Source organism: Tamandua tetradactyla, chromosome 20 (assembly GCF_023851605.1).
Source record: "Tamandua tetradactyla isolate mTamTet1 chromosome 20, mTamTet1.pri, whole genome shotgun sequence".
Lineage (NCBI taxonomy): Eukaryota > Metazoa > Chordata > Mammalia > Pilosa > Myrmecophagidae > Tamandua > Tamandua tetradactyla.
The window spans coordinates 17,723,241-17,745,461 of NC_135346.1; the positions used below are offsets into that span (position 1 = coordinate 17,723,241).

Here is a 22,221-nt window from a genome sequence, read left to right on the forward strand (position 1 = left end):
CAATGGACTGGTCACAGAGTCTAATTAATTTAATAGGAAAGCTAAAGCATCACTGCTCTAGTTTTAGTTATGTCCTTTGGTGAGGTAGGAGAAACCTGTTTCAGAGGCAGCCTCTTTTTGGAATCACCAGAAACCACTGGACTCGACCTTTAAAAGTAAATATCTCTGTGAGAGGTTCTCAAAATCCTGGGAGCTTCTGAGGCTTAATTAACTTTTGGAAAGCAATTATGGATCTTAAATGAAAGACCCAAAGCTATTCTTTCATTTAATAGTGAGAGGACTGAAAAAAAAATTAAGAATCCCCAAAAAAAGCAACTGAAGGCACAGAAATAGCAAAGGAGGAAGTCAAGAATTGGGCCATCTCTGACTCAAAAACCAAAATTTAATCTTATAAAAAGCTAACCACATAGGGTGGGCCACAGTGGCTCAGCAGGCAGAGTTCTCACCTGTCATGCCGGAGACCTGGGTTCAGTTCCTGGTGCCTGCCCATGCAAAAAAAAAAAGCTAACCACATAAAAGAGAAGAGGCAGTATTTCTTAGTCGGGAATTATTTTCCAATATATCTGCAACACTTTCAGATCAAGATGACCCTGATGACCCTTAAGTCAGGCTGTACAATATTCTTTGCCATGGGGTCTCTTCTTAAAGCGTGAGCCCACTCTTTAAAACCCCCCAAACAGAAGTGGAGATGGCAATGGCCAGGTTAGACAGGTACCATATTCACTATTCCTTAAGTACAAAAAGAATGGCAAGAGACCCAAGATGAGGAAAGTTGTAGATGCTGCCCAAATACCTAAAAGATGGAAGAGTATAAACTTCTGTTTAATTACAATTTATAAGATAGCTTTATGCTTTCTTACTTTTTTAGTTGGCTCTCTTCAGTCCTGGAGAAAGGGACTAAATATATTTATAGATCTTGATTAACAAGAATACCACATTATCATTCAGTGAGAGACAGAAATTCATTAAATCGACAGCACTTAATAATGACAAATGTGTGTGTGGTATTTTTGTACCACAGGTTTTATCAGAAGGAAGACTTCTGATTTTTCCTGCTCAGCCTCTGCTACTCTTTTCAGTTCCTGGCTCATGGGAAAAGTGACCTCAACAGTGTCTAAAATTAAATAATCCTATGGCTAACTACATTATTTTTATTTTTATGTGTTTGTCTATTCTAACTCCAAAATAAATCAAATTCATCAACTTTTCTCTATTTTTAATCCCATTAAAAAAAAAAAGGCAGGTCTAGAGACTGGACTTTTTCTGCCATAGATGATCCCGTCTCTTCCATGAGAGAAGGCAATCGTTACCAGACAAAGGCTGTGGACTCTTTTCCCCCAATGCCCTCAGTAACCATTTCTGAGACACCAGGGTTTCAATCACAGCAGCGTCATTGACCCTTGATTTGAATGCGGGGAGAGAACTTTCTTGGTCACTCTGGAAGCAGGAAAGGAGCAGACATCTTCTTAGTCAGTCATTTCCCCTTTCCAATGGACTGGTCACAGAGACTAATTGAAAAGGGTTTCAGAGAGAGAAAGGGTTTATTACTAGGCACGTAGTAGGAGAGCAGATGGCCTAGCGGCCCAAAATCTGTCTCCCCCGAACTGAAGTAATTCTGACCTCTTTATTAGAGAAAAGATGGGCAGGGTTTAGGATAATGAGTACAGTGGCTTCAGAGGATGTAATTAGTAGTGATCTAATTCTTGAGCATGTGCAGATTGATTCCATGCTTGGTCACAGAATGTATGGAAGAAAATGGCAGAATGAGGTATAGGTGACTTGTAGGTTAAAGTCTAAGCTACTGCTTGTGTCAGGCAGGCCCACTTCAGTTAGATTCAGTCTTGGTCATCCAGATAACTTTGGACTCAGAGTGGGTTAGTTCTGGGCTGACCCAAGACCATTCATTAATAAACATTAGGGGCTGTCTTGGGTGATTATAAGACTCTAAAGTTGAACAACTGGATAAATGGGTACAAATGAAGGCTAGTCACAAGGTTTTTACAATCACAGGGCATAAGAGAAAGGCTATTCAATCATTATCAGAAATCAAGACAGCTAGATTTCAGTGCAGAGATTTCAAATATATCCCTCTGTCTATTCCTAATACACTTAGAAAATTAAAAGAAATACCTAGATATGGGTTTAATAATCATAACCATTTGTTAATTTCTAATTTCACTGTTATACTCCGAATCTGGAAGTCACTTCCAGCAGCTGTCACATCAAAATACTACTGTAAAAACTACTTGCTTTTTACTGTTTTCTCTTGACCATTGCTCAAAATTTAGTAATCTATTATTTACACTATTTTTAAGAGTTTGATTTGTTCTCCCAGTGGTGAGGTTAAAAGTGTCTTGTAAAGCAGAGAACACACCAGTCTCAAGAGGAGACAAAAATTCAGATAACATGCAGCACTGAGAACTTACTAAAATGTCTTGGCCAAGGACAGCTTAAAAATAGTTTATTGGACTTCTGGGAAGATAGGGCTGGTTGAGTTCACCCCTGCTCCGTGAAAGAACTAGAGAAGCAACACAAAAACGAACAAAGCAGCAGTTCCAGTGTACAAGTAGCCAAAGAGAGAACTTCTACATTACATAGGGAGGACCTGGGTGCAACAGCAGATAAGTAACAATTGAGAAGAAAGGGTCAGTTTTCCCAGCTGTGACTATACCTGGGGCAGACTGCAACACACAGGCCAGAGAGGGTGCCAAAGGAGTGACCCACTCCCACACTCCCAACTCGGTACTGGCTTGAGAGATCTTCTCTCTCAGCTCCATAGCTGGGACCTTCCATGGGGAAGCCAGGAGCCTGCAGATTTGGTACACCTGTGCACAGAGACCTTGTGACGCACAGTGCCTACCCCGTGAGCCCTGAGGCAGGCTGCTGGGGGCACCTAGTTTCAACTGAGACTGGGGAGCCCTTTCCTTGGGAGGAGGTGGGGGTGGGCACAGAGCTGAACTGACCTGATAACTGGCCAATGAAAGAGACTCCCTGGATCCTGCAGCTTCTATCCCTGCTCCTTGGAGGCCTGGGGTGCTCACAGAGTGCACAGGTGGAGGGGCAGGACAATGGAGTTAGCTGCACCACTCCCCAGGCTCAGAGCACTCAGGGCAGGCGCAGGCAGAGAGGGAATGCAGAAACGAGCCACACCGCCTGGCCAGGCATTCCAGGGCTGGCTGTGAGCGGGGGTAGTTGAAATATTCAGTCCCACAGTCCAAGATCATTTCATAAGCGAGCCTGGGGACCACGAGACCCATCGGGCCCACAAGCAGATTCTCCGCCGAGATGCACACTGTCCAAACCCCAGCCCCAGACTGGTGGCTTTCAGTACACTCGTAGACCTGTGGTCCTGACTGGCTTTTCATTATGTCCCGGCTGAGTCATCTGATTTAGGGCAAGTTGGGCTTAAGGGGAAGAGGTAGCCCAAGAGCGCCATCTGCTGGGAGAACGTGGATAAGCAGTCTGCCTGCCTTTGCCTAACTTTTAACAGGTCTTCAATTAGAGTTGTACCTCAGTGCGAGGTCCAGGCCTTGCTTTGGTGGGGAATTACTGACAAATCAAGTGCAAACGGAGCTCTACAATGCAAAACCAACCATCTACAAAATCTTCCTCAAGCAAGGGAAATCAACTTTCAGAATAACCTTATCAAGATAATCAAATGCCTTGAAGTCAGCAGAAAAATCACAAATCATATGAAGATGCAAGAAAATATGGCCCAACCAAATGACCAAATTAAAACACCAGAGAAGACACAGAATTTGGAACAAGTAATCAAAGATGTTCAAACAAATCTCCTAAACAAGTTCAGTGTGTTGGCTAAAGACATAAAGAATACCAAGAAGACATAGAAGAGCATAAAGAAGAATTTGAAAGAATAAACAGAAAAATAGCAGATTGCATGGAAATGGAAGTTACTGTAGAAATATATTCTAGAGACACAAGACAGCAGATCTTAAGAAGCAGAAGAAAGAACAAGTGAACTAGAGGACAGGACAACTGAATATGAACGTGCAAAAGAACAAATGGTGAAAAAAGATGGAAAAATTCAAATTGGATCTCAGGGAAATGATGGACAACATGAAGCACACAAATATAAGATACACTGGTGTCCCAAAAGAAGAATAGAAGAGTAAAGGGCTAGGAAGATTATTTGAGGAGAAAATTGGGGAAAACTTCCCAACCCTTATAAAAGACATAAAAATGCAAATTGAAGAAGCCCCATGGGCTCCAAATAGAATAAATCCAAATAGATCCACTCCAAGATACAAATTAATCGGACCATCAAATGCTAAAGAGAAGCAGAAAGTCCTGAAAGCAGCAAGAGAAGAGCAACTCACCACATACCAGGGAAGACACATGAGACTAAGTGCGGATTACTCAACAGGCACCATGGAGGCAAGAAGGCAGTGGTATGATATATTTAAGATTCTGAAAGAGAAAAATTTCAAGCCAAGAGTTCTTTATCCAGGTGTTTGTGTGTGTGTGTGTGAGGCAGGCATGCTGGGCCATTGTGGGCACGTGGCTGCTGAGGTTGGCAGTGGAGCCATGCACCCAACAGGCCAGTAGTTGCAGGGCCTCCTGCCTAGCCCCAGGCTGAGGGCAGCCTGGCAGCTGCCAGGAACCACAAGGGGCAGGAAAAAGGAAGGGGCCAGCCACAGCACACAGAGAAACAGTCAAGCATGCCCTGAGACAACATGGCCTCCCTGATCCGACCCTTCGCCCGCCAGGCATGCCTCACCTCCTGGGGCAGCAGGGGCAGTCGCAGCACTTCCAACCATGGCAGGGCACCAGGCTCTGAGGTGCTGATATGGCTGGGCTTCTCGGAGAACCTAAGCAAGCTGATGAGCCTGCTGACCCAGGTCTGCTCTGAGGACCTCAATATTGCCCCGCGTAAGGCCACGCTGCAGCTGCTGCCACCAGTCTGCCGCCTATCACCCACATGCACATCTGCAAGATGAACGGCTTCAGCCTGGCTGTGTTTCTGCTTAAGAGCCGAACAGTCACCCTGTGGCATGACCACCCAGGTACACGCAGTATGCTCAAGCTGTTCTACAGCATCGTGCACATCAGCTGCATGGACAAGCTGGAGCCGGGCTGTGGGCAAGGACTGTAGGTCCTACTGCCCAAGAAGCAGTTTGAGCCACTGCTGCAGGTCCGGGAATGGGATCATGTGTGGCTGGGTGTGTTACACGCATGCACCAGAAACACTGAAGCAGGCGGCTCCTGTATCCTCATGCTGCACAGAGACAACCTGCACCAGATCAATGCTGGGGATGGTCCACTGCCTTCCTGGACATCGTGGTCCCACCCTACAATCCTGACGATGGCCAGGACTGCCACTATTACTGGGTGCTGGAGTCGCTCAAGTCCAGGGAGTCTTCTGGCTTGGCTCGTGGCCTGTCCTGAGAGGTGTCCCTCCTGGAGACCTTGCAGGCAGGTGACTTCTGGTGTGAAGAGGAGCCCCATCCATGTCCCACGGTCTTCCCACCAGGCCACTTGGTGCCCAGGAGCAGTGGGCAGAAGACGTGCCCTTGTGCGATCTGGGCCTCGCTGCCCTCAACCCATCATAAAGGCTCTATTCCTACCCCCTTGGCCTATGACATTAGAACCACTGGAATGGGCAGTAACCGCTTTCCTGGGAGCCATGGAAAGTGTGGGTGACTGGACTGCACCCACCGGGCATGGTTGTAGGGGTGGGGTACCCTGAGAGTCTAGATTGTATTCTAACTCTGCCACGGCCACCATGGCTTTGATTTGGGGGTTGGGGTAGACCCTATCTGAAGTGCTCCCATCCTAAAGCCATAATGAAAATATTCTCCCTCTATTCCTTACCCCATACAAAATACACTACAATTCTTTTTTTTTCCTCTTCACTATATAGGTTTGTTTTTCTCTTATGCCCTTACACCCTTTTATCCCTCATTCTTAGAGTTTTAACTTATTGACTATGCATGACCCAGTAGATTGAAATGTCTTTAGTTCAAGTCATTGGTAAAAACTACATTTAACAAGATGAACTACTGTTTAAAGTGAGTTGTCCTATTTAATCCGCTGTAAAAATAATCCTTTTTCAGAGCTGGGGATCGTCTCCCAAACATAACTACACATGTAGAGGATGAGATGTATTTTATTTCTTCTCCTTGCCCAGTAGCTCTATCTGGTTCACTAAGGCATAACCTACTGAGAAATTCAGCACCTTTTTATCTCAGTGACAAATAGTTTAGAGCTTATCTTCCTCTTGAGCCTTCAGGTCTGTGAGTTAAGCAGATTTCTTGTTGCAGGTTCACCTTTAATGCAAGAACTATATTATCCTCAAATGACTTTTTTTTTTCTTCTGTTTTAATGTATATAAGATTCAGAAAAACTGAATCCATTATGCTTCAAGATTATTGAATATAAAACACCCCTAGCCACTTTTTGAATTTCATACTCCTATTTACATCCAGTGTTTTCCTGCAAAGGTAGAGAAATCTATGTTGATGAATGTTTCGCATTCTCTCAGGGCTAGTGGTTCTAGATTTGTTGTTGCTGGCAGTGTTATCTCAGAAATCCTCCAACAGGAGACAATGGGTGCTTATTTCATCTAATGTGGCTCTCTATAGGAAAAGAGAGAAGGGACAGATGATCAAGGATACAAAGTTGAGAACTAGCTATAGGACTAGCCACTTCTCACTCCCAGCCCCTTGAACTTAACAGTTGTGCTACCTGTGACTAGGTTTATTTTTGCCTTTTTTAAAATAGGCTGAGCAACTTTACCTTCTTTACAAATTTATTGACTCCATTTGCTTCAGGTCATGTTCCCACGGTTTACTATTTATAGGGTTTCTTTTTCATAAAACTTTTAATGAAAACAGGTGAAGAAACAAACACATTAAAATATAAAAAGAGAATTCCTTATCCAGCAAAGTTGCTTTCAAATGTGAGGGAGAAAAAAAAAAAAAGCGAGGGAGAGATTAAAATTTTCGCAGACAAACAAATGCTGAGAGAATTTGTTAAGAACAGACTGGCCCTGCAAGAAATACTAAAGGAAGTTCCGTTGGCCTCTTTGGAGGAGGGCATAGAGTTGAAAGGTGTCAGGATAACTTAAAGGGTAAAAAGAGAAAGGGAAAAATATATAGATCTGACAAATAAAAGCCAAAAGATAAGATGGTAGATTCAAGAACTGCTTTTACAGTAATGACTGAATGTTAATGGACTAATCTCACCAATTAAAAGATACAGATTGGCAAACTGGACCAAAAAATATAATCCATCTAAATGCTGTTTACAAAAGACTCATCTTAGACCTAAGCATACAAATAGATTGAAAGTGAAAGGATGGAAAAATATATTCTATGCAAGCTGTAACCAAAAGAAAGCAAGAGAGGCTGTACTAAAATCAGGCAAAATAGACTTTAAAGGCAAAGAAGTCATAAGAAACAAGGAAAGACACTCGTATCAATAAAAGCAAGAATTCACCAAGAAGAAATAACTATCATAAATGTTTATGCACCCAACCAAGGAGCTCCAAAATACATGAGGCAAACATTGTTAAAACTGAAAGAGCAATAGATGTTTCAACAATATTGGGAGATTTCAATACACCACTCTCCTATACGGATAGAACAACCACACAGAGGATAAGGAAACAGAGAACCAAAATAATGTGATAAATGATTTAGGCCTAACAGACATAAATAGATTGTTATACCTTGTTTTAGTCTGTAAGCTGCCAGAATGCTATACCAGACATGGAATGGCTTTTTAAAAGGGGAATTTATTAAGTTGCAAGTTTACAGTTCTAAAGCCATGAAAATGTCTGATCTAAGGCATCCAGGGAAAGATTCCTTGGCTCAAAAAGGCCAGTGACATTCTGAATTTCTCTCGCAGCTGGAAGGGTACATGGCAATATCTGGTTGCTTTCTCTCTAGGCTTCTTCAATGGCTGCCCCAGGGGTGTTTTCTTTGTGTATCTCCAAAGGTCTCTGGCTGTGTGGGCTCTGTTGATTCTGGTAGTTCTCAGCTCTAAAGTTTTTTCAAAAAAACTCCAGTAAGCAACCCCACTTTGAATGGGTGGAGACACATCTCCATGGAAACCATCTAATCAAAAGTTACCACCCACAAATAAGTAGGTCACATCTCTATGGAAACAATCAGAAAGATCCCACTCAGCAATATTGAATGAGGATTAAAGGACATGGCTTTTCTGGGGTACATAATAGTTTCAAACTGATACAGACCCCAAAACACCAGGATATACATTCTTGTCTAGTACTCATGGAATGTTCTGCAGGACAGATCATATGCTGGGGCATAAAACAGATCTTAATAAATGCTAAAATATTGAAATTATTCAAAGCACTTTCTCTGACCATAATGGAATGAAGCTGGAAATCAATAACCACCAAAAAAAAAAAAAAAACAACACACAGAACTTTCACAAATAAATGGAAATTAAATAGCACACTCTTAAATGGTAGGTCAAAGAAGAAATTGCAAGAAAAATCAGTAAATATCTGGAGCCAAATGAAAATGAGAATACAACATATCAGAGTTTATAGGATGTGGTAGAGGCAGTGGTGAGAGAGAAAATTATCGCCCTAAATACCTATATTAAAAAAGAAGAAAGCAAAATTGAGGACTTAACTGCTCACCTAGAAGAACGAAATAGAATCCAATGACACATTAAAAGAATTATACATCATGACTGTGCTGGTTTGAAAGAATGTATGTCCCCTAGAAAAGCTATGTTTTAATCTAAATCCCATTTCGTAAAGGCAGAATAATCCCTATTCAATACTGTATGTTTGAATCTGTAATTAGATCATCTCCCTGGAGATGTAACCCAATCAAGAGTGGTTGTTAAAATGGATTGGGGGAAATGTGTCTTCACCCATTTGGGTGGGTCTTGATTAGTTTCTGAAGTCCTATAAAAGAGGAAACATTTTGGAGAATGAGAGATTCAGGGAGAGCAGAGAAGAATGACATACCATGATAAGCAGAGAGCCCACAAGACAGTGACCTTTAGAGATGAAGAAGGAAAATGCCTCCCGGGGAGCTTCATGAAACAGAAAGTCAGGAGAGAAAGCTAGCAGATGATGCCTTGCTCACCATGTACCCTTCCAGCCGAGAAACTGGGACTGTGTTCGCCATGTGCCTCTCCAGGATGAGAGAGAAAAACCCTAAACATCACTGGCCTTCTTGAATCAAGGTGTCTTTCCCTGGATACCTCTGATTTGACATTTCTATAGACTTGTTTTAACATGACATTTTCTCAGCCTTAGAACTGTAAACTAGCAACTTATTAAATTCCGCTTTTTAAAAGCCATTTTGTTCCTGGTATATTGCATTCTGGCAGCTAGCAAACTAGAACAATGACCAAGTGTACCAGGAGTGCAAGGTTGGTTCAACACAAGAAAATCAATCAACATAATACAGCACATTAACAAACTGAAAGGGAAAAACTACAATGTCATATCAATTGATACTTGTGGTAGTTAGATTCAGGTGTCAACTTGGCTAGGTGAAGGTGCCTAAGTTTATTGCTGTGGACATGAGCCAATGGCATGTGAACCTCATCTGTTGCTGATTACATCCGCAGTCGGCTAGGAGGCATGCCTGCTGCAATGAATGAAGTTTGATTTAATTGGCTGGTGCTTAAATGAAAGAGCTTAACATAGCACAGCCCAAGCAGCTCAGCATACCTCATCTTAGCACTCGCAGCTCAGCCCAGGCCTTTGGAGATGCAGAAAGGAATCACCCCAAGAAAGGTTGTTGGAATCCAGAGTCCTGGAGAGAAGGCCAGCAGAGATCACCTTGTGCCTTCCCACATAAGAAAGAACCTCAGTTGAAAGTTAGCTGCCTTTCCTCTGAAGAACTAACGAAATAAATCCCCTTTTATTAAAAGCCAATCCATCTCTGGTGTGTTGCATTCCAGCAGCTAGCAAACTAAAACAATACTGAAAAACATTAGACAAAATTCAGCATCCTTTTCTAATAAAAACACTTCAAAAGGCAGGAATCAAAGAAGACTTCCTCAGTATGATGACGGACATATAAGAAAACCCATAACCAGCATTGTACTCAGTGGGGAGACACTGAACAATCAGAAGATCAGAAATGAGACAAGGATGCTCTCTGTCACACTCTCATTCAACATTGTACTAGAAGTCCTAGCTGAAGTGATTAGACATTAGAAAGAATAAAAGGCATCCAAATAGGAAAGGAAGAAGTAAGACTTTCATTATTTGCCGATAACATGATCCTATACTTGGAAAACCCTGAGAATTCTATGACAAAGCTACTTGAGCTACTAAGCAAATTCAGCTAATTGTGGGATACAAGATTAATGTACAAAAATCAGTAATGTTTCTATGCACAAGTAATGACCTAAATGAGAAGACAATTAAGGAAAAAATTCCATTCAAAATAGCAAGTATAAGAATCAGGTATCTAGGATTAAGCCTAACCAACAATGTCAAGGACTTGTACACAGAAAACTACAAAATATTGCTAAAAGAAATAATAAATGATAAATACATGGAAAGACATTCCATGTTCATAGATAGGAAGGTGAATGTCATTAAAATGTCAATTCTACCCAAATTGAATCTACAGATTCAATACAATACCCATCAAAATCCCAACAACCTACATTGCAGACTTGGAAAAGCTAGCTATCAAATTTATTTAGAAGGGAAAGAGACCCCAAATAGCTAAAGATATTGTGTTAGTTGGTTATATGATATACCACAACTAGAATGGCCATTTTTTTTTCTTTCTTTCTTTTTTTTTTTGGCATGGGCAGGCACAGGGAAACGAATCCAGGTCTCTGGCATGGCAGGTGAGAACTCTGCCACTGCGCCACCATTGTCCGCCTAGAATGGCTTTTAAAAAGGGGAATTTAATAAGCTACAAGTTTACAGTTCTAAGGAAGTAAAAATGTCCTAATTAAGGGACCAACAAGAGGTTACCTTCACTCAAGAAAGGCCAATGGGCCAAGAACACCTCTGTCAGCTGGGAAGTCATGCAGCTGGCATCTGCTGGTTCCTTGTTCCTGGGCTCTGTTGCTTTCAATCTCTGTCCATGGGGGGTTCCTCACTTTGCTTCTCTGGAGCTGGCCTTCATCTCTTGGCTTCCCTTGGGTCTTTCCAGGTTCCATGGCTTGCTTAACATCTCATGGTGGCATCTGCTGGGCTCCAAGAATCTCCAAACATCCATGTCACTGTTCTCTGAAGCATCTGTTCTCCAAGCATCTGTACCTGCTCTCTCTGTCAGCTCTAACTGTCCCCAAAATGTTTCTTCTTTTAAAGGATTCCAGTAAACTAATCAAGACCTACCTGGAATAAGTAGAGTCACATCTTCATCTAATCAAAGATTACATCCACAGTTGGGTGTGTCACATCTCCATGGAGATAAACCAATCAAGTTTCCAGGCTATAGAACTGTCAATGGCTTAAAAGACATGGCTGCTCCCAAAAGATTGAATCAGGATTCAAACATGGCTTTTCTTGGGTACATAATACTTTCAAACTGTCACAGATATGCTAGAAAAGCAAAGCAAAGTGGGAAGACTAACACTTTCTGACTTTAAACCTTACTATAAAGCCACAGTGGTCAAAACAGCATTGTACCAGCACAAAGATAGAAGTATCAATCAATGGAGTTGAATTGAAAGTGCAAAGATAAACCACCTAATCAATGGACAGTTGATCTTTGATAATGTCCCAAATCCACTGAACTGGGGTAGAATTGTCTTTTCAATAAATGGGCATGGGAAAACTGGATATCAATAGGCAAAAAAAAGGAAAGAAGACCCCTACCTTACACCCTATACAAAAATTAATTCAAAATGGAAGACCTAAATATAAGAGCCAACCCCATAAAACTTCCTGAATAAATTTTAAGGAAGCTTCTTCAAGATCTAGTAATAGGAGGTAGCTTCTTAAACGTTACACCTAAAGCACAAGCAGCAAAAGAAAAAATAGATAAATGGGAATGCCTTAAGATCAAGGACTTTGTCAAAAAGGTGAAGAGGCAGCCAACTCAATGGGAGGAAATATTTGGGAACCACATGTTGAATAAAGGCTTGATATCCTGCGTACATAAAGAAATTGTACAGCTCAACAACAAAAGAACAAACAACCCAATTATAAAATTAGCAGGGGATATTAATAGACACTTTCTAAAGAACAAATATGAATGGCTAAAAAAGCACATGGAGATGCTAATTTTCATTAGCTATAAGGGAAATGCAAATCAAGACAACAATGAATATCACCTCACACCTATAAGAATGGCTGCTATTAAACAAACAGAAAACTACAAATGTTGGAGAGGATGTGGAGAAATTGGGACACTTATTCACTGTTGGTAGGAATGTATAATGGTGGAGTGCTATGGAAAACAGTTTGACTATTCTCAGAAAACTACATGTTGAGTTGTCCATTACCTGGCAATACCAATACTAGGTATATACCCAGAAGAGCTGAAAGCAGTAACACAAACAGACATTTGCACACTGATGTTCATAGCGACACTAGCCAAAATTGCCAAAAGATGGAAACAATCCAACTGCCCACCAACGGATGAGTAGATAAACAAAATGTGGTATATACATACAATGGAATATTATTCAGCAGTAAGATAAAATGAGGTCCCAAAGCATATGACAATAAGAATGAACTTTAAGGACATAATGCTGAGCGAAATAAGTCAGACAGAAGGACACATTCTGTAGGATTTCGCTATTATGACTCTGGTAAAGGTAATCTCAGATGTTACACTGTGAAATAATGCAGACCTAAAGGTACACAAGCTAGAGAGGGGAAAAGGCTACTCAATGAAGTTGAACTTAAATGCAAGGGAATGGATAGAAGTGATGGTAACTAATTACTGGGGTAATTTTTTAATTTTAGTTTTTTGGTTTTTGTTTTTTTTTTTGCATGTGCAGGTTCTGGGAATCAAACCTGGGTCTCCAGCATGACAGGGGAGATATCTAACACTGAGCTACCCTTCCACCATCTAATTAGTGGGGTTATAAATAACATTACCATATTGAAGGTGAATATGATTGAAAGGGGGTATACAGTGCCATGTATAGCACTGATTAAATCTACAATTATAAATAAGTTCTCATATGAACTATTCCAAAGGTTTGATATTGGACAGAGAGTCAATAGTTGAGTGGTATGGGGGAAAATTAAAATTGCATGCTATAGTTAACCAGAGGACTACTAGTGGCAACAAATGGGGTGGGGAGTGGAGGGACAAGTGATAAGGGGTAGTTTTTTTAAAAAATATTTTTATTGATAAAACAACATACAAACACAAACATTCCATACATGGTGTACAATCAATGGCCCACAGTTTCATCACATAGCTGTATATTCATCACCATGATCATTTTTTAGAACATTTGCATCACTCCAGAAAAATAAATAAAAAGAAAAAACTCATACAATCATACCCCTTACCCCTCCCTCTCATTGACCACTAGTAGTTCCATCTACCCAATATATTTTAACTTTTGTTCCCCCTGTTATTTGTTTATTTTTTATCCATATTTTTTACTCATCTGTCTATACCCCAGATAAAGGGAGAATTAGCAAAAGGTTTTCACAATCACACAATCACATTGTAAACGTTGTCTCTTCATACAATCATCTCCAAGAACCTAAGCTGCTGGAACACAGCTCTACTGTTTCAGATACTTCCCTTTAGCCAGTCAAATACACCAGAAACAGAAAAGGGATATCTATACCTCCAGGATAACCTCTCAACTCTGTTAGAAATCTCTCAGCCACTGACATTTTATATTTTCTCATTTCTCTCTTCCCCGATAAGGGATAGTTTTGATTTGATATTTGGTGAGACTGTGTTTGTCAGTTCTTTGTGTCTATGGACCAATTAAAGTTGAGAGTGCTGCTGATTGTACAACCAAGTGAGGATTACTTTGGACATTATCCATGATGCCCAATAGATGGAGGGAGCGAAAGGGTTCAGTGACTGAGAAGCAGAATAGCAAACTTTGATACATTTGTATGATGGAATATGGTATGGCTACAAATAGGAAGGACGTCTAGAGGCACACAACGAAGTGAATAAACCTTGGGGTCAAGGTTTTGAGCAAAATAAGCCAGAAACAAAAGAACAAATATGCTAAGGTCTCTTTCAGAAAATACTTATAAGAAAATTGTAGCATAGATTGTAAACCCTTATGCCAGCCACACTTAGTCTGAAATTGTAAGTGTATTTCTGGATTCTGAGACATTGAGCTACATGTGTATCAGCTGGTGTTTAACTGGAACTTTGAGTAACTCTGTGACACTTAAGGCTCAGAAATGAAGTCCTGAAAGTTAATATAACTATATACAATAACAGTCAAAGTAACTGAAAAAGAGATCAGGCCTCAATTTAGAAATAAAAATAAGGCCAATCTGGCTGAGAGTAAGGTAAATCAGTTTGCAGGGCAAAAGACGATAGTATATGTACTCTAGACCTTCAATTACAATATGAGACCAAAGGCAGAGAGGTTTATTATGTGTAGAACCTAGATTTTCTGTAATATACAATCTAAATCAACTGATCTGATGGTTTGCCAAACCTTAACCAAAACCATTCCCATCAACCTTAAAGAAAACCTAGGGCTCTATCTGAGATTCTACAAAGGCTTCATGTACTATGATTGCTTTTCAGAAACCCACAACCTCCAGATAGGTTCCTAGGCTAGATAAGTCCTTGTGGTAGTTAGATTCACTAGTCAACTTGGCTAGGTGAAGATGCCTAGTTATATTGCTGTGGACATGAGCCAATGGTATGTGAACTTCATCTGTTGCTCATTACATCTGCAGTCACCTAAGAGGCATGCTTGCTGCAATGAATGTTTGACTTAATTGACTGATGCTTAAATGAGAGAGTTCAATGTAGCCCAGCCCAAGTAGCTCAGCATACGTCATCTCTGCACTCGCAGCTCAGCACAGGCCTTTGGAGATGCAGAAAGGAATCAACCCAGGGAAAGTTGTTGGAACCCAGAGGCCTGGAAAGAAGGCCAGCAGAGATCATCCTCTGCTTTCCCACATAAAAAAGCACCTCAGTTGAAAGTTAGCTGCCTTTCCTCTGAAGAACTATACATTAATTAAACAAATCCCCTTTTATTGAAAGCCAATCCATCTCTGGTGTGTTGCATTCTGGCAGCTAGAAGACTAGAACAGTCCTGAAACCCAGAGGGGCCAACATCTCCAGAACATCAACTAGTTCTATCTATATTATCAACTGTCCTTTCCAACATGAAATTGTTAGAATGGGCATAGCCCAACTACCTTTAAAGATTGGGAGAAATATCAAAGGAGAAGGTAGAATTATAACAGAGAAGATAGGATTTAATAAATTAGTATGATTGCCAAATCATATTGATATTTCCTTCAGTCTCCAGTGTCTTAGAGTAGCTAGAAGGAAAAATCTAAAATTGTGGAACTGTAACCCATTCCAAACTCTGAAATCTGTTCTGTAACTCATTGTTGCACTGTGCTCTAGAATTTATTGCTTTTTTGTATAAATGTTATCTTTCACAATAAAAACAAATAAATCAAATGGTCTGGATAGCTCATTTAAACAACCTAAACTCCTGATATCCGGTAAGGGAATGAGTGCTTGTAATTCTGTATAGCTTAATGTAATACCTGGATATATCTCAGACTATGGTAGACTGATTATTAAAAAGTTTTGGTAGAGCCCCTTGAGGGTCCGAAGGAAAACAAAATGAAACTATTAAACTTTTCCATCTGGGAAAACTTGGATGCCCTCTCAATTATTGGGGACTCCCAAGAAAATAGGCCAAGCCCTTGATTTTTTAAAAACATTTTTTATTGTTAAATGTAACAAACATACAAAGAAAAGAAAGAAAAAGCAATGATTTTCAAAACACACTTCAGCAAGTAGCTACAGAACAGATTTCAGAGTTTGTTATGGGTTATCATTCTACTATTTCAGATTTTTCCTTCTAGCTGCTCCAAAACACTGGGGGCTAGAAAGAATTTTTTTTTATTTTTTGTGAAAAATTATATACAAAAAAGCAATAAGCTTCAAAGCATATCACAACAATTTATTATAGATTTCAGAGTTTCGTATGGGTTACAATTCTACAATTTTAGGTTTTTACTTCTAGCTGCTGTAAGACACTGGAGACTAAAAGAAATATTAATGATTCAGCAATCATATTCATTTACTAAACCCTACTTTCCCTGTGTAACTCCACCATCACCTTTGATTTTTCTCCCACTCTTTAGAGGCATTTGGCTATGTTTGGAAGAGGCTGTTGATAATATGGGATAGAGGGATGGAACTTGTTGATGTTCTGGAGAGGCTAGCCGCCCTTCATTTCAGGACTTATCAGGTCCAGGGACCCAACTGGAGGTTGTGGATTTCTGGGAAGTTTCCCTAGCGCATGGAACTTTGTAGAATCCTATATAATGTCCTAGGTGTTCTTTAGGATTGTCAGGAATGGTTTCAAACCCTGTATTTTTGAGGCTTACCCTTTTGAAAATTATTTCTGTAGTGGAGAAGGTAAAAATGCCTAAAAGGATGTCTAAGAGTTGCTTTCAGGAAGCCTCTTTTGTTGCTCAGATGTGGCCTCTCTCTAAGCCCAACTCTGCAGAGAAAATTATTACCCTCTCCCCTATATTAGATATGGCATTCAGGGGTGAAATTTTCCCTTACAATGTGGGGCATGACTCCTAGGGATGGGTCTAGCCCTGGCACCACAGGATTGAAAATGCCTTCCTGACCAAAAGTGGGGTAAGAAGTGTAATAAAATAAGGTATCAGTGACTAAAAAAGATCAAATAGAGTCAAGAGGTGAGTCTGGAGGCTACTTTTATGCAAGCTTCAGTTAGATATTGCTAATTACCATGATTTGCTAGCCCCCAACCAACATCACTCCTGTTAACTCTAAAAAAACACCTAGGGTGAGGCGGGGCAAGATGGCAGCTTAGCAATGTGTGCATTTTAGCTCATCCTCCAGAACAACTACTAAATAACCAGAAACAGTACAGAACAGATCCTGGGGCCATGTCAGTGACAGAACACACCATGTACCCAAGTCTGGATCAGCTGGACCAGCTGTGAGCCCCCCCAGAACTGTGAGTTCCCCAAGCCATGGTGTCTGGCATCCCTCCCCCAAAGGCTGCTTCCCAGAGGGGAAAGAAAAGAGACTTTACCAGCAGCAGGGGCTGAGTCCAACCAAATGCCAATTGTGGAATTAATTAACAAATTTTGACTACTAAAAATAGGCCCCCAGCTCAGGTGAACCTGGTCAAAGCAGAGGTCACTCATTTTTGCCCCAGCGCCAAGGGGGCAGGGCTGACAGAAAAAGGGAAAAAAAAGAAACAGAGGTTTTTGTGGCTGTGTTTCTACGAGGCTTGATTGCCTTTGGATACAGTGGCAGGACTTCTCAGGCTGCAACTGCCCCAGACATAGGCAGAAACAAGCTCATTTTAGGGCTTGTCTGGAGCCTGTGCCTTCCCCAAGGGAGGGGTGAAGCCCAACTCAGGTGAAATCCCTCCCTTAAGGAATTTGGACACCAGGACTTGATAATTTGAAGCCATTAAAACCAGCCCACAATCTCTCCTCTGTCTCCACCATGCCACCAGAAAGGAGAGTCTGCCAAAGTGAAAGGTACCGCATCACCTTTTACTGGTGATACCTGCAGGCAGAGAAGCACCACATACGGGGCAAAATAAGAAAAACAGAGTCCAGAGACATCACAGGAAAGTCTTTCAATCTGCTGGGTTTCACCCTCAGGGAAAACCAACGCAGGTGACTCTTTCCTCTTGATAGGATGCCAGTTTGGTCTAAGAAAATCTGGCTGGGGTCTATAATACCTATGTAGACCCTCCTAAGGGGGAGGGGGGTGGAAAGGCACCATACAGACAGGGCAAGAAACAAGAAAACAAGAACTGAAAAATTCTCCTCTGTTAAACAAAACCTAAGCTAGTGGTCCAGAAAAAGTTGAACTGAATGTCAAAGAACAGACAGACAACAAATTCATCCAGCAAGGAAACCCTAGGTAAAAGAAGTGAAAGCAATCTCCTGAATAAACTAATTAAGGTAATTAAATGTCTAGACACCAGCAAAAAATATCAAATCACACTAGAAAAATAGAAAGTATGGCCCAATCAAAGGAACAAACCAACAATTCAAATGACATACAGGAGCTGAAACAATTAATTCAGAATATACAAACAGACATGGAAAACCTCATCAAAAACCAAATCAATGAATTGAGGGAGGATATAAAAAAGGCAAGGAATGAACAAAAAGAAGAAATCAAAAGCCTGAAAAAACAAATCACAGAACTTATGGGAATGAAAGTCACAGTAGAAGAGATGAAAAAAACAATGGAAACCTACAATGGCAGATTTCGAGAGGCAGAACATAGGATTAGTGAACTGGAGGGTGGAACATCTGAAATCCGACAAGAAAAAGAAAATATAGGGAAAAGAATGGAAAAATATGAGCAGAGACTCAGGGAATTGAATGACAATATGAAGCGCATGAATATACGTGTTGTGGGTGTCCCAGAAGGAGAAGAGAAGAGAAAAGGAGGAGAAAAACTAATGGAGGAAATTATCACTGAAAATTTCCCAACTCTTATGAAAGACTTAAAATTACAGATCCAAGAACTGCAGGGTACCCCAAAGAGAATATATCCAAACAGACGTACTCCAAGACACTTACTAATCAGAATGTCAGAGGTCAAAGAGAAAGAGAGACTCTTGAAAGCAGCAAGAGAAAAGCAATCCATCACATACAAGGGAAGCCCAATAAGACTATGCATAGATTTCTCAGCAGAAATCATGGAGGCAAGAAGAAAGTGGGATGATATATGTAAATTATTAAAGAGAAAAACTGCCAACCAAGAATTCTATATCCAGCAAAATTGGTCTTCAAAAATGAGGGAGAAATTAAAACATTTACAGACAAAAAATCACTGAGAGGATTTGTGACCAAGAGACCAGCTCTGCAAGAAACACTAAAGGGAGGACTAGAGACAGATACAAAAAGACAGAAGAGAGAGTTGTGGAGAAGAGTGTAGAAAGGAAGACTATGAGTAAAGGTAAAAAGAAGGAAATTAGATATGACATATAAAATCCAAAAGGCAAAATGGTAGAAGAAAGTACTGTCCATGCAGTACTACCTGTACAGTAATAACACTAAATTTTAACGGATTAAACTCCCCAATCAAAAGACATAGACTGGCCTAGTGGATAAAAAATAGGACCCATCTATACGCTGTCTACAGGAAACGCATCTTAGCCTCAGGATAAACAAAGGTTGCAAATGAAAGGGTGGGAAAATATATTTCATGCAAATAATCAGAAAAGAGCAGGAGTAGCTATAAAATATCCAACAAATTAGACTTCAAATGGAAAACAGTTAAAAGAGACAAAGAAGGATACTATGTATTAATGAAAGGAAGAATTCAGCACGAAGTCATAACAATGATAAATATATATGCACCAAAACAGAATGCTCCAAAATACATGCGGAAAATGCTGAAAAGAGAAATAGACACATCTACCATAATAGTCGGAGACTTCAACTCCCTACTTTCATCAATGAACAGAACATCTAGACAGAGGATCAATAAAGAAACAGAGAATTTCAATAATACAATAAATGAGCTAGACTGAACAGACATTTATAGAACATTACACCCTACAACAGCAGGATACACCTTTTTCTCAAGTGCTCATGGATCATTCTCAAAGATAGACCATATGCTGAGTCACGAAGAAGTCTCAATAAATGTAAAAAGATTGAAATCATACAAAACACTTTCTCAGATCATAAAGGAATGAATTTGGAAATCAATAATAGGCAGAGTGCCAGAAAATTCACAAATATGTGGAGGCTCAACAACACACTCTTAAATAACCACTGGGTCAAGGAAGAAATTACAAGAGAAATCAGTAAATATCTCAAGGCAAATGAAAATGAAAACACAACATATCAAAACTTATGGGATGCAGCAAAGGCAGTGCTAAGAGGGAAATTTATTGCCCTAAATACCCATATCAAAAAAGAAGAAAAGGCAAAAATTGAGGAATTAACTGTCCATTGGAAGAACTAGAGAAATAACAGCAAACTAACCCCAAAGCAAGCAAAAGGAAAAAATTACAAAGATTAGAGCAGAAATAAATGAAATTGAGAACATGAAAACAATTGAGAAAATCAATAAAATCAGAAGCTGGTTTTATGAGAAAATCAACAAGATTGATGGACCCTTAGCAAGATTGGCAAAAAGAAGAGAGGATGCAAATAAATAAGATCAGAAATGGAAGAGGAGACATAACCACTGACCCCACAGAAATAGAGGAAGTAATCACAGGATACTAGGAACAACTTTATGCTAATAAATACAACAATGTAGATGAAATGGACAACTTCCTAGAAAGGCATGAACAACCAACTTTGAAGAAGTCTATTTCTAGAAGAAATAGACGACCTCAACAAACCAATCACAGGTAAAGAAATTGAATCAGTCATTAAAAGCTCCCCAAAAAGAAAAGTCCAGGATCAGATGGCTTCACATGTGAATTCTACCAAACATTCCAGAAAGTATTAGTGCCAATCCTGCTCAAACTCTTCAAAAAAAATTGAAGAGGAGGGAAAGCTACCTAACTCATTCTACGAAGCCAAAATCACCCTCATACCAAAGCCAGACAAAGATATTACAGAAAAAGAAAACTACAGACCAATCTCTCTAATGAATGTAGATGCAAAAATCCTCATCAAAATTCTAGCAAATCGAATACAGCAAACCTTGAAAGAATTATACATCATGACAAGTAGGATTCATCCCAGGTATGCAAGGATGGTTCAATATAAGAAAATCAATTAATATAATACACCATATCAACAAATCAAAGCAGAAAAACCACATGATCATCTCGATTGATGCAGAAAAGGCATTTGACAAAATTCAACATCCTTTCCTGTTGAAAGCACTTCAAAGGATCAGAATAGAAGGGAACTTCCTTAAAATGATAAAGGGAATATATGAAAAACCCACAGCTAATATAATCCTCAATGAGGAAAAACTGAAAACTTTCCCCCTAAGATCAGGAACAAGACAAGGATGTCCATTATCACCACTGTTATTCAACATTGTGTTGGAAGTTCTAGCCAGAGCAATTAGACAAGAAAAAGAAATACAAGGCATCAAACTTGGAAAGGAAGAAGTAAAACTCTCACTGTTTGCAGATCTATATGTCGAAAACCCTGAAAAATCCACAGCAAAAGTACTAGAGCTAATAAATGAGTACAGCAAATTGGTAGGTTACAAGATCGACACTCAAAAATCTGTAGTGTTTCTATACACTAGTAATGAACAATCTGAGGGGGAAATCAAGAAATGAATTCCATTTACAATTGCAATCAAAAGAATAAAATATTTAGGAATAAATTTAACCAAACAGACAAAAGACCTATACAAAGAAACTACAAGAAATTGTTAAAAAGAAATCACAGAAGACCTAAATAAATGGAAGGGCATACCATGTTCATGGATTAGAAGACTAAATATAGTTAAGATGTCAATTCTACCTAAATTGATTTATAGATTCAATGCAATACCAATTAAAATCCCAAAAATTACTTCCCAGATATAAAAAACTAGAACCAAATTTATCTGGAAGGGCAGGGTGTCCCGAATAGCTAAAAGTATCCTGAGAAAAAAAAATGAAGTCGGAGGTCTCACGCTACCTGACTTTAAGGCATATTATCAAGTTACAGTGGTCAAAACAGCATGATACTGGTATAAAGATAGATATATTGACCAATGGAATTGAATAAAGTGTTCAGATATAAACCCTCTCATCTATGGACAATTGATCTTTGATAAGGCAGTCAAGCCAATTCACCTGGGACAGAACAGTCTCTTCAATAAATGGTGCCTAGAGAACTGGATATCCATACACAAAAAAATGAAACAGGACCCATATCTCACACCCTATACAAAAAGTCAACTCAAAATGGATCAAAGACCTAAACATTAGGTCTAAGACCATAAAACTGTTAGAAGAAAATATAGGGAAATATCTTATAATTCTTATACCTGGAGGTGGTTTTATAGAACTTACACCCAAAGCAAGAGCACTGAAGAAAGAAAGAAAGAAATGGGAACTACTCAAAATTAAACACTTTTGTGCATCAAAGAACTTCATCAAGAAAGTAAAAAGACA

General features: G+C 39.8%; 1 pseudogene; it reads left to right on the forward strand.

The window, feature by feature from the left end:
- Positions 1 to 4,679: 4,679 nt before the first annotated feature.
- On the forward strand, positions 4,680 to 5,661 carry LOC143664278 (2-aminoethanethiol dioxygenase-like; annotated as a pseudogene).
- The last annotated feature ends 16,560 nt before the right edge of the window (positions 5,662 to 22,221 follow it).